At 60.5% G+C, this 11609-nt stretch overlaps 2 non-coding genes across 2 annotated transcripts; both read right to left on the bottom strand.

The window, feature by feature from the left end:
- Positions 1-415: 415 nt before the first annotated feature.
- Positions 416-568, bottom strand: LOC142795769 (5.8S ribosomal RNA). Its single transcript, XR_012893295.1, has one exon. It is a non-coding gene; the product is annotated as a 5.8S ribosomal RNA (ribosomal RNA).
- Positions 569-2287: 1719 nt separating this feature from the next.
- On the bottom strand, positions 2288-4102 carry LOC142795771 (small subunit ribosomal RNA). Its single transcript, XR_012893297.1, has one exon. It is a non-coding gene; the product is annotated as a small subunit ribosomal RNA (ribosomal RNA).
- Between the last annotated feature and the right edge of the window lie 7507 nt (positions 4103-11609).

Here is an 11609-nt window from a genome sequence, read left to right as displayed (position 1 = left end):
AGCGCAACGCAAGGCTGCGATCTCGCGCACTTTGCGCACGGCTGGAGAAGCTTTGCTGGCCGGCTTTCGCTCCTCGTGTTTACCGTGCGTTAAAGTTGCGCGTCCGTGGCTCTCGCAGCTCTTGCGCGCCCGGTCGCAGAGAGGAGTACGCAACCTCGACCGCACTTTCCCTGCAGGCTTCCTTCCGACTCGAAGTCCTGCGGCGGTCTCAACGAGGTGCCACATCCTCAATGCAGTCGGTCGCCCCCGTTTCGGTTGGGCTCTGGCACGACGGTCGCCACCGTCTCGCCCTTGAGTGGCCGCTGTTGGCGCTCGCTGTGAGGTGTTCAGCGTGCTGTCCGTGTTGCCGACGCGGTCAAAACGAGTCGACGGCTCACGTTCCCTTGTGCGCCGAAGGCTCTCTTGATATGTGATCCGACCCTCAGACAGACGAAGCCAAGGGAAGACCCAAGGCCGCAATGTGCGTTCAAAGAATCAGTGCTCAGTGTGTCCTGCAATTCACACCAAGTCTCGCAGCTGGCTGCGTTCTTCATCGACCCGAGAACCGAGTGATCCACCGCTTAGAGTCGTGAAAAAGTGTTTGTTCAATTCCGTACAGTCAAAACCAAACGTTTCTGGCACTCGGCCAAACAGTGGCCAAGAAGGGCGCTTTTCAGCGCACGCTTGGACTCCAAAACTCTGCCGCGCCTTTTTCGGCTGCCGCAAATCGAGCAAACGGTGTGTTTCGGACGGCGTTTCGCTTCCGCTACTTGCGAGTGCTTTCGTGGTCCACCCCTCTATAAATACTCGGGAGGCGTCGAAGCCGGTTCTCCAAGCCGGACCCGTAGGTATCGTTGTGTGCTCGCTCTCATTGGCCCGCCTAACCAGAAAATGCCTGCGGTACACCCATTTGGATAAGAGTGCACGCAGATGCGGGCCTCGACGGCTACACATTTCCTCGGGCGGCCGCCTCCCGGCCTCCGTGGAGCGCGGGATGCACGGTCCCATCGACAAGCCTCTCCCGTTTTTACCGTGGCGTCGCGGTTCACCACGGCGGGCGGGTCGGTCTCCTCCGCATAAAAAGGGGGACCCCCGCTTTTTGTTCCACGAAATCGCACAAGCTTTTTTCGCATCCACGGTTTGCCACCGCACACCAAAATGCCGATCCGGCTGCCTACTTTAGCCAACAGGTGGAGCCAGGCGCGCCGTACTTGCGCGGCACTTCCCACGTCCACCGAAGTCGGTGCCAAGGACCACTTTCGGCGCCGGAGCCGCGTACGAGCCTACTCGAGGCGGAAGAACGAAGCCAGCAAGGGCCTGGCCGCAAGTGCGTTCAATTGTCGGGACGTCCAAGTCCCTCGTTCTTCCGTGCTTCCTCTTTCGGCAAGTCGTTGCGGCACCTTCCCAAAGCGCGCAGACCCGCTAATCGCGACGAGCGCGACGTGGCCGTGCCGCCTTTCCCTCGGCAGCAAGCAAAACGCCTGGCAACGTCGACGCTCCCCTAACCGCGATCTCGCACCGTGTTTCGTGTGGCGAATTCAAAAGCCGGCCGGCGCTGCTGCAACCATTACGGTCGGTACGCATACGCCGCGGAGGGCGGGACGGTCATCGGAGCGTGCGGTTCCTCCATCGAGTACTGCGCACCTCGGCCGTCGCATCGCCGTGCCATGACCGGCCGCGCGTCAACGCGAACCGGTGCCAGCGAGATCCCTCGCCTGCAAGAACCGACCGGCAGCCTCCGTCACCCGAGGACGCGGAGGCGCTTGCCGCGGACGGCGGGACGGTATGCACTGGTGCACAGCGGACCCGTCACATCGCCAGTTCCTTGACCGACCGCCGACGCTTGTGCCGTTCCTCTCGTACTTGGCAGTCGCCGCGCGATTGTCGGGTCTCGTTCTTGCACGCTCGAACGGTCGGGAGGGCACTCGGCTGGCGTTTCGGGAACGCGCAGCCTCGCCTTCTACCGACGTAACCACGACTCGCCGTTCGCGCTCCGCCGCTCCTGTTTACAGTACTAGGCGGTCCCGCAGCGGTCGGGTCGCGCATTTCGAGCGCTTCGAGCCACGGTGCAGTGGCGGGTCGAAAGCCGACCTATGAGTGCGTTGCGCCGTTTGTACCCGCGTCCGCCACCTGGCCGACCGTCCAAGGTCGCGGTGTTGGCGTCCGCTGGGCGCAACAATTTGTCACGGGGTGCCGCTCCACATTCAGGCAGCCCCGTGGGGAAAAGCCGACCCCGCGTCCAAACGGGGTCAGCGGCAGAAAGTGTCGGGCGCAGACGCAGCTGAGGCGCTCACCCTTCACAATCCGTTAATGATCCTTCCGCAGGTTCACCTACGGAAACCTTGTTACGACTTTTACTTCCTCTAAATGATCAAGTTTGGTCATCTTTCCAACAGACCGGCGCAACCGAAAGGCCGCGCCGGACATCGGTCCGAAGACCTCACTAAATCATTCAATCGGTAGTAGCGACGGGCGGTGTGTACAAAGGGCAGGGACGTAATCAACGCGAGCTTATGACTCGCGCTTACTGGGAATTCCTCGTTCAAGGGGAACAATTGCAAGCCCCTATCCCAATCACGAAAGAAGTTCCACGGGTTACCCAGTCTTTTCAGACAGGGATAAAGACACGCTGCTTCCTTCAGTGTAGCGCGCGTGCGGCCCCGGACATCTAAGGGCATCACAGACCTGTTATTGCTCTGTTTCGTGCGGCTAGGAGCCGCTTGTCCCTCTAAGAAGGTTGTAAGGTGCTGGGAACCCCGCACCTATTTAATAGGCTAGAGTCTCGTTCGTTATCGGAATTAACCAGACAAATCGCTCCACCAACTAAGAACGGCCATGCACCACCATCCACCGAATCAAGAAAGAGCTCTCAATCTGTCAATCCTCCCAGTGTCCGGGCCGGGTAAGTTTTCCCGTGTTGAGTCAAATTAAGCCGCAGGCTCCACTCCTGGTGGTGCCCTTCCGTCAATTCCTTTAAGTTTCAGCTTTGCAACCATACTTCCCCCGGAACCCAAATACTTTGGTTTCCCGGAAGCTGCCCGCCGAGTCATTTGAGTAACTCAGGCGGATCGCTGGTTGGCATCGTTTATGGTCAGAACTAGGGCGGTATCTGATCGCCTTCGAACCTCTGACTTTCGTTCTTGATCAATGAAAACATTCTTGGCAAACGCTTTCGCAGTAGTTCGTCTTGCGACGGTCCAAGAATTTCACCTCTAGCGCCGCAATACGAATGCCCCCGTCCGTCCCTCTTAATCATTACCTCGTATTCCAAAAACCAACAGAACAGAAACGAGGTCTTGTTCTATTATTCCATGCAAGTTTATTCAGGCGACTCGCCTGCGTTGAGCACTCTAATTTTTTCAAAGTAAAAGCACCGGCCATCTCGAGGCACACAATGAAGTGCACCAAGAAAGAACCGGCATGATGTTCAGTCCGAGCCGTCGCATCGGGTAGATGCACTACTCGTCTGGAACTGAGATCCAACTACGAGCTTTTTAACCGCAGCAGCTTTAGTATACGCTATTGGAGCTGGAATTACCGCGGCTGCTGGCACCAGACTTGCCCTCCAATTGATCCTCGTTAAAGGATTTAGAGTGTACTCATTTCAATTACGGGGCCTCAAAAGAGTCCCGTATTGTTATTTTTCGTCACTACCTCCCCGTGCCGGGAGTGGGTAATTTGCGCGCCTGCTGCCTTCCTTGGATGTGGTAGCCGTTTCTCAGGCTCCCTCTCCGGAATCGAACCCTGATTCTCCGTTACCCGTAACAACCATGGTAAGCAAGTAACCTACCATCGAAAGTTGATAAGGCAGACACTTGAAAGAAACGTCGCCGGCTCGTGGCCATGCGATCAGCACAAAGTTATCCAGAGTCACCACACAATACGGGCCGAAACCCGATCGATCTTGGTCTAATAAAAGCACCCGTTACCCAAAGGGCTCCAGGCTCACTGCATGTATTAGCTCTAGAATTGCCACAGTTATCCAAGTAGGAAGAAACGATCTAAGGAACCATAACTGATTTAATGAGCCATTCGCGGTTTCGCCTTATTTCGGCATGTACTTAGACATGCATGGCTTAATCTTTGAGACAAGCATATGATTACTGGCAGGATCAACCAGGTAATCGTTCGACTGCGCGTCCGTCCTCGCCCTCGGCGGGCCGGACGCAGTCTGTGTGCGGCGGAGGCCACCTTCAGGCGCCCCAACACGCTTATTTTGCACTCCGAGATGACGGCGTTCGAGCTCGCTACGGCACAACCTTCCCGAAAGACGAGTGGGAGCCGTGCGGCAAGAAGCACGTTCATGCTCGCTCTTTTTCGTTGCATCGACTCGGTCGCGCCGTGCGGGTTGCCCAAGCCCGCTGCACTGTCGGTGGACCGGCCGGAACTAGCAACGGAGCCGAGACTGCAAAGCCGCCAGACGACGGGTCACGCCCGCGTCTTCGGCGCTTTCGCATCTGAATCGCCCGAGGACGACACGGAACACACCTCGATATCGTGGTAAAACGGCACCGTCCGACAACCAGCCCCTAACGCATCAAGCGGATGAGGCTGCAGACGACTGCCGTGGATTCCCCTGGAGCAGACCCGAGGACACGCTTGACGAGGCCGAAGCCCGCCGCATATCAGACACCCGGTCGCTTTCGCGTACGCCGCTCACGAGAACCCCCACATAATAGCAGCGATAAGTACCCAGACCTCCTTGGGCCCTAATACGAGCGTACTCGAGAAAATTTCACCGCGGGTGTGCCCCGAAACGTGTGGCATGTTGAGCGTGCCACAAGTCTACGTCGCTCTCAAACCCGCCGAGGTCGTAGAATTTGCGACCCTACTCACGAAATTCCCACCGAGGATACGGCCGCAAACGTACCGCACCTTGGGTAGGCCACGAGTTTGTGCAACACTACGCTGACGGCACAGCACCGAGGTCGTGCGCGCACGCACGGGAAAATTCCGCCGCGGTTTCTGCCGAAAACGTGAGGCACCACGACTCTCCGCAAGTTCGCGTCGACTGCGAAAGACCGAAGTCGTGAACGACGTGTCCGCTACTCGCCGCCGACACGCTGGACACCAAACGTACAACGACTCGACGGCGTCGTAGAGGCCCACGACGCGGTTTTCCTTAACGACGTCTCGGCGTGGCACCGACAGGTTAGAACGGCCGACCAACGTTCCCTGTCCGCCGTTCGGCTCAGTCGAAGGGCTCGGCGACTTCGGCAACGCTGCGAAGCCGCACGGTGACGCACGCCATGTCCCCATTTTTTTTTTTCTTTCTGCGTCTGCCGGGGTGCCCCTATAATAGCAGCGATAAGCACCCAGACCGCCGTGGGTCGCTCGCCCCGGCTGACGTGGTTTTTCGTACTCCTGCGGCGGTCGCCGTCAAGCACGTCCAAATACGCTACTTTCGTGGGCGCATTCACGCTCTTTCGCTTCGCCGGAGTGCCAGCACTCACTCTGCCAAAAACGGCGAACATCCGAGCGGCGGTTCCCACTTTTGCGTCGGCGTCGCAAACCCCGCCCCGGCAGACGAGGTTTGCCGTACTCGTGCGACGGTGGCCGGCGGGCACGTCGAAAGACGCCGATATCGTGCGCGAATTGGCGCACCTTGGCTTCACCGGAGTGCCGCCACTGACTCCTCCAAAAACGGCGAAGATCCGAGCGGCGCTTCCCACTTTCGCATCGGCGTCCCGAACTCCGCCCCGGCTGACGCGGTTTACCGTACTCGTGCGACGGTCGCCGGCGAGCACGTGGAAAGACGCCGATATCGTGCCCGAATCGGCTCCGTTCGGCTTCGCCGGAGTGCCAGCACTGGCTCGGCGAAAGACGACGAACATCCGAGCGACGGTTCTCACTATTGCGTACGCGTCGCAAACCCCGCCCCGGCAGACGCACTTTGCCGTACTCGTGCGACGGTCGCCGGCGAGCACGTAGAAAGACGCCGATATCGTGCCGGAATCGGCCCCGTTTGGCTTCGCCGGAGTGCCAGCACTCACTCGGCCACAAACGGCGAACATCCGAGCGGCGGTTCCCACTTAGCCGTCGGCGTCCCGAACTCCGCCCCGGCAGACGCGGTTGCCGAGCTCGTGCGACTAGCGACCGCGAAGCCGTCTCGCGACGCCGCTTTCGTGCGCGGCTCCCACTGCGACCTGGGTCACCCGAGGTCGACGAGCAAAAAAGAATGTCGAAAAAAATTTTTTTTTTTTTTTGCGTCTGCCGGGGTGCCCCTATAATAGCAGCGATAAGCACCCAGACCGCCATGGGTCGCTCGCCCCGGCTGACGTGGTTTTTCGTTTTCCTGCGGTGGTCGTCGTCAAGCACGTCCAAACACGCCACTTTCGTGGGCGCATTCGCGCTCTTTCGCTTCGCCGGAGTGCCAGCACTCACTCTGCCAAAAACGGCGAACATCCGAGCGGCGGTTCCCACTTTTGCGTCGGCGTCGCAAACCCCGCCCCGGCAGACGAGGTTTGCCGTACTCGTGCGACGGTGGCCGGCGGGCACGTCGAAAGACGCCGATATCGTGCGCGAATTGGCGCACCTTGGCTTCACCGGAGTGCCGCCACTGACTCCTCCAAAAACGGCGAAGATCCGAGCGGCGCTTCCCACTTTCGCATCGGCGTCCCGAACTCCGCCCCGGCTGACGCGGTTTACCGTACTCGTGCGACGGTCGCCGGCGAGCACGTGGAAAGACGCCGATATCGTGCCCGAATCGGCTCCGTTCGGCTTCGCCGGATTGCCAGCACTGGCTCGGCGAAAGACGACGAACATCCGAGCGACGGTTCTCACTATTGCGTACGCGTCGCAAACCCCGCCCCGGCAGACGCACTTTGCCGTACTCGTGCGACGGTCGCCGGCGAGCACGTAGAAAGACGCCGATATCGTGCCGGAATCGGCCCCGTTTGGCTTCGCCGGAGTGCCAGCACTCACTCGGCCACAAACGGCGAACATCCGAGCGGCGGTTCCCACTTAGCCGTCGGCGTCCCGAACTCCGCCCCGGCAGACGCGGTTGCCGAGCTCGTGCGACTAGCGACCGCGAAGCCGTCTCGCGACGCCGCTTTCGTGCGCGGCTCCCACTGCGACCTGGGTCACCCGAGGTCGACGAGCAAAAAAGAATGTCGAAAAAAAATTTTTTTTTTTTTTTTTGCGTCTGCCGGGGTGCCCCTATAATAGCAGCGATAAGCACCCAGACCGCCATGGGTCGCTCGCCCCGGCTGACGTGGTTTTTCGTTTTCCTGCGGTGGTCGTCGTCAAGCACGTCCAAACACGCCACTTTCGTGGGCGCATTCGCGCTCTTTCGCTTCGCCGGAGTGCCAGCACTCACTCTGCCAAAAACGGCGAACATCCTAGTGGCGGTTCCCACTTTTGCGTCGGCGTCGCCAACCCCGCCCCGGCATACGCGGTTTGCCGTACTCGTGCGGCGGTGGCCGGCGGGCACGTCGAAAGACACCGATATCGTGCGCGAGTCGATGCTTCTTGGTCTCGCAGGAGGGCCGCCACTCACTCCTGCAAAAACGGCGAAGATCCGAGCGGCGCTTCCCACTTTTTCGTCGGCGTCGCAAACCTCGCCCCGGCAGACGCGCTTTGCCGTACTCGTGCGACGGTCGCCGGCGAGCACGTCGAAATACGCCGATATCGTGCCCGAATCGGCCCCGTTTCGCTTCGCCGGAGTGCCAGCACTCGCTCGGCCAAAGACGACGAACATCCGAGCGACGGTTCCCACTATTGCGTACGCGTCGCGAACCCCGCCCCGGCAGACGCGGTTTGCCGTACTCGTGCGGCGGTGGCCGGCGGGCACGTCGAAAGACGCCGATATCGTGCACGAATTGGCGCTCCTTGGCTTCACCGGAGTGCCAGCACTCACTCGGCCAAAAACGGCGAACATCCGAGCAGCGGTACCCACTTAGCCGTCGGCATCCCGAACTCCGCGCCGGCTGACGCGGTTGCCGAGCTCGTGCGACTAGCGACCGCGAACGCGTCTCGCGACGCCGCTTTCGTGCGCGGCTCCCATTGCGACCTGGGTTACCCGAGCTCGACCAGCAAAAAAGAAGGTCGAAAATTTTTTTTTTTTTTTCTGCGTCTGCCGGGGTGCCCCTATAATAGCAGCGATAAGCACCCAGACCGCCGTGTGTCGCTCGCCCCGGCTGACGTGGTTTTTCGTACTCCTGCAGCGGTCGCCGTCACGCACGTCCAAATACGCCACTTTCGTGGGCGCATTCGCGCTCTTTCGCGTCGCCGGAGTGCCAGCACTCACTCTGCCAAAAACGGCCAACATCCGAGCGGCGGTTCCCACTTTTGCGTCGGCGTCGTAAACCCCGCCCCGGCAGACGCGGTTTGCCCTACTCGTGCGACGGTCGCCGGCGAGCGCGTCGAAAGACGCCGATATCGTGCGCTAATTGGCGCTCCTTGGCTTCTCCGGAGTGCCGCCACTCACTCCTCCAAAAACGGCGAAGATCCGAGCGGCGTTCTCCACTTTCGCATCGGCGTCCCGAACTCCGCCCGGGCTGACGCGGTTTACCGTACTCGTGCGACGGTCGCCGGCGGGCACGTCGAAAGACGCCGATATCGTGCCGTAATCGGCCCCGTTTGGCTTCGCCCGTGTGCCAGCACTCACTCGGCCAAAAACGGCGAACATCCGAGCAGCGTTTCCCACTTTCGCATCGGCGTCCCGAAGCCCGCCCCGGCAGACGCGGTTTGCCCTACTCGAGCGACGGTCGCCGGCGATCACGTCGAAAGGCGCCGAATTCGTGCACGAATCGATGCTTCTTGGTCTCGCAGGAGGGCCGCCACTCACTCCTGCAAAAACGGCGAAGATCCGAGTTGCGCTTCCCACTTTTTCGTCGGCGTCCCGAACTACGCCCCGGCTGACGCGGTTTACCGTACTCGTGCGACGGTCGCCGGCGGGCACTTCAAAATACGCCGATTTCGTGGGCGCATTCACGCTGTTTCGCTTCCCCGGAGTGCCAACACTCACTCTGCCGAAAGCGGCGATCATCCGAGCGGCGGTTCCCACTTTTGCGTCGGCTTCGCAAACGGCGCCCCGGCAGACGCGCTCGTGCGACGTACTCGTGCGACGGTCGCCGGCGAGCACGTCGAAAGACGCCGATATCGTGCTCGAATCGACCCCGTTTCGCTTCGCCGGAGTGCTGCCAGTCACGGCGCAGAAAACGGCGAACAAGTGTTTTTTTTTTTTTTTTCCTAGAATTTGTGTTATAGAAGGCACATTTGATATCGGACGATAATTTTCAACTTTATCACGCGCACCGATTTTCGTGTAGAGGTTTGCAAGTTTATGGGAATTTCTCCACTTGGAATAATGCGATTTAGTAGTACTACGAGAACTTCATGGATGTACTCAAGGGTACGGGGCAAGTCAGTTACGTCAACACCTGCAGATTTTTTACACTTCAAACTGAAAATTGTTGGTTGTGAGTCCTCGTGTGATATTAAAGGCCGATTCGCTAACACATAGAACAAAGAAAGAAAGGAAGAAAAAACGCCCGCGCTCGCTCAAGAAACCTGGGTTCGCAACAAGTGGCAACAACAAGCAACCGAGCGAGTGCGCCAAAACCCGTGGCGGCCGAACAAACGCGAAGTCCCAACCGCGTCAGCCGGGGCGGCACGGGACAGGAAAAATCACTTCAGCCGGGGCGGCGGGGCACCGAATAAACCTCGTCACCTCGTCGCAGGATAAAAGAGGAAACAAAAAGTCTAAACAGCGTCTGCTGGAGCGAATGCGTAATAAAACAACAACAACAACAAAAAAAAAAACACCCGCGCTCAAGAAGTCTGCAATCACCACAAAAGGCGACTGTGACCGAGCAGCGTCAGCCGGGGCCGTGCGGAAACGGAAAAACCGCGACTACCGGGGCGTCGAGGCACCGAAAAATCCACTTCAGCCGCGGCGAAAAAAAAAACAAAAAGAAAGACGGAGGGGGGGGGGGGGGAACCACGTCTGCCGGGGCGAAGGAAAAAAAAAAAACGCGTCTGCCGGGGCGAGCCCGGGTGCGGCACCACCGGGAAAACTGTGGCAAACAGACATGGCGATCGAGTGAGTGGGCCGCCAGCCAGGCTCAGCCAAAAAGTGCAAAGTCCGAACTGCGTCAGCCGGGGCGGCAAAAACCACGTCAGCCGGGGCGGCGCAAAAAACCGCGTCTGCCGGGGCGGCACGAAACCGCGTCAGCCGGGGCGGCGCGAAAACTGCGTCAGCCGGGGCGAAAGAAAAAAAAAAAAAAAACGCGTCTGCCGGGGCGAGCCCGGGTGCGGCACCACCGGGAAAACTGTGGCAAACAGACATGGCGATCGAGTGAGTGGGCCGCCAGCCAGGCACAGCCGAAAAGTGCAAAGTCCGAACCGTGTCAGCCGGGGCGGCAAAAAACCGCGTCAGCCGGGGCGGCGCAAAAAACCGCGTCTGCCGGGGCGGCACGAAACCGCGTCAGCCGGGGCGGCGCGAAAACTGCGTCAGCCGGGGCGAGCCCGGGTGCGGCACCACCGGGAAAACTGTGGCAAACAGACATGGCGATCGAGTGAGTGGGCCGCCAGCCAGGCTCAGCCAAAAAGTGCCAAGTCCGAACTGCGTCAGCCGGGGCGGCAAAAAACCGCGTCAGCCGGGGCGGCGCAAAAAACCGCGTCTGCCGGGGCGGCGCGAAAACCGCGTCTGCCGGGGCGGCGCGAAAACTGCGTCAGCCGGGGCGAAAGAAAAAAAAAAACGCGTCTGCCGGGGCGAGCCCGGGTGCGGCACCACCGGGAAAACTGTGGCAAACAGACATGGCGATCGAGTGAGTGGGCCGCCAGCAAGGCTCAGCCAAAAAGTGCTAAGTCCGAACTGCGTCAGCTGGGGCGGCAAAAAACCGCGTCTGCCGGGGCGGCACGAAACCGCGTCAGCCGGGGCGGCGCGAAAACCGCGTCTGCCGGGGCGGCACGAAACCGCGTCAGCCGGGGCGGCGCGAAAACTGCGTCAGCCGGGGCGAGCCCGGGTGCGGCACCACCGGGAAAACTGTGGCAAACAGACATGGCGATCGAGTGAGTGGGCCGCCAGCCAGGCACAGCCGAAAAGTGCTAAGTCCGAACTGCGTCAGCCGGGGCGGCAAAAACCGCGTCAGCCGGGGCGGCGCGAAAACCGCGTCTGCCGGGGCGGCACGAAACCGCGTCAGCCGGGGCGGCGCGAAAACTGCGTCAGCCGGGGCGAGCCCGGGTGCGGCACCACCGGGAAAACTGTGGCTAACAGACATGGCGATCGAGTGAGTGGGCCACCAGCCAGGCTCAGCCAAAAAGTGCTAAGTCCGAACTGCGTCAGCCGGGGCGGCAAAAACCGCGTCAGCCGGGGCGGCGCAAAAAACCGCGTCTGCCGGGGCGGCACGAAACCGCGTCAGCCGGGGCGGCGCGAAAACTGCGTCAGCCGGGGCGAAAGAAAAAAAAAAACGCGTCTGCCGGGGCGAGCCCGGGTGCGGCACCACCGGGAAAACTGTGGCAAACAGACATGGCGATCGAGTGAGTGGGCCGCCAGCCAGGCACAGCCGAAAAGTGCCAAGTCCGAACTGCGTCAGCCGGGGCGGCAAAAAACCGCGTCAGCCGGGGCGGCGCAAAAAACCGCGTCTGCCGGGGCGGCACGAAACCGCGTCAGCCGGGGCGGCGCG

Source organism: Rhipicephalus microplus, unplaced genomic scaffold (genome assembly GCF_043290135.1).
Source record: "Rhipicephalus microplus isolate Deutch F79 unplaced genomic scaffold, USDA_Rmic scaffold_853, whole genome shotgun sequence".
Taxonomy (NCBI): domain Eukaryota; kingdom Metazoa; phylum Arthropoda; class Arachnida; order Ixodida; family Ixodidae; genus Rhipicephalus; species Rhipicephalus microplus.
The sequence above is the reverse complement of the archived record's forward strand: the minus strand, read 5'-3'. Positions and strand labels throughout refer to the sequence as shown.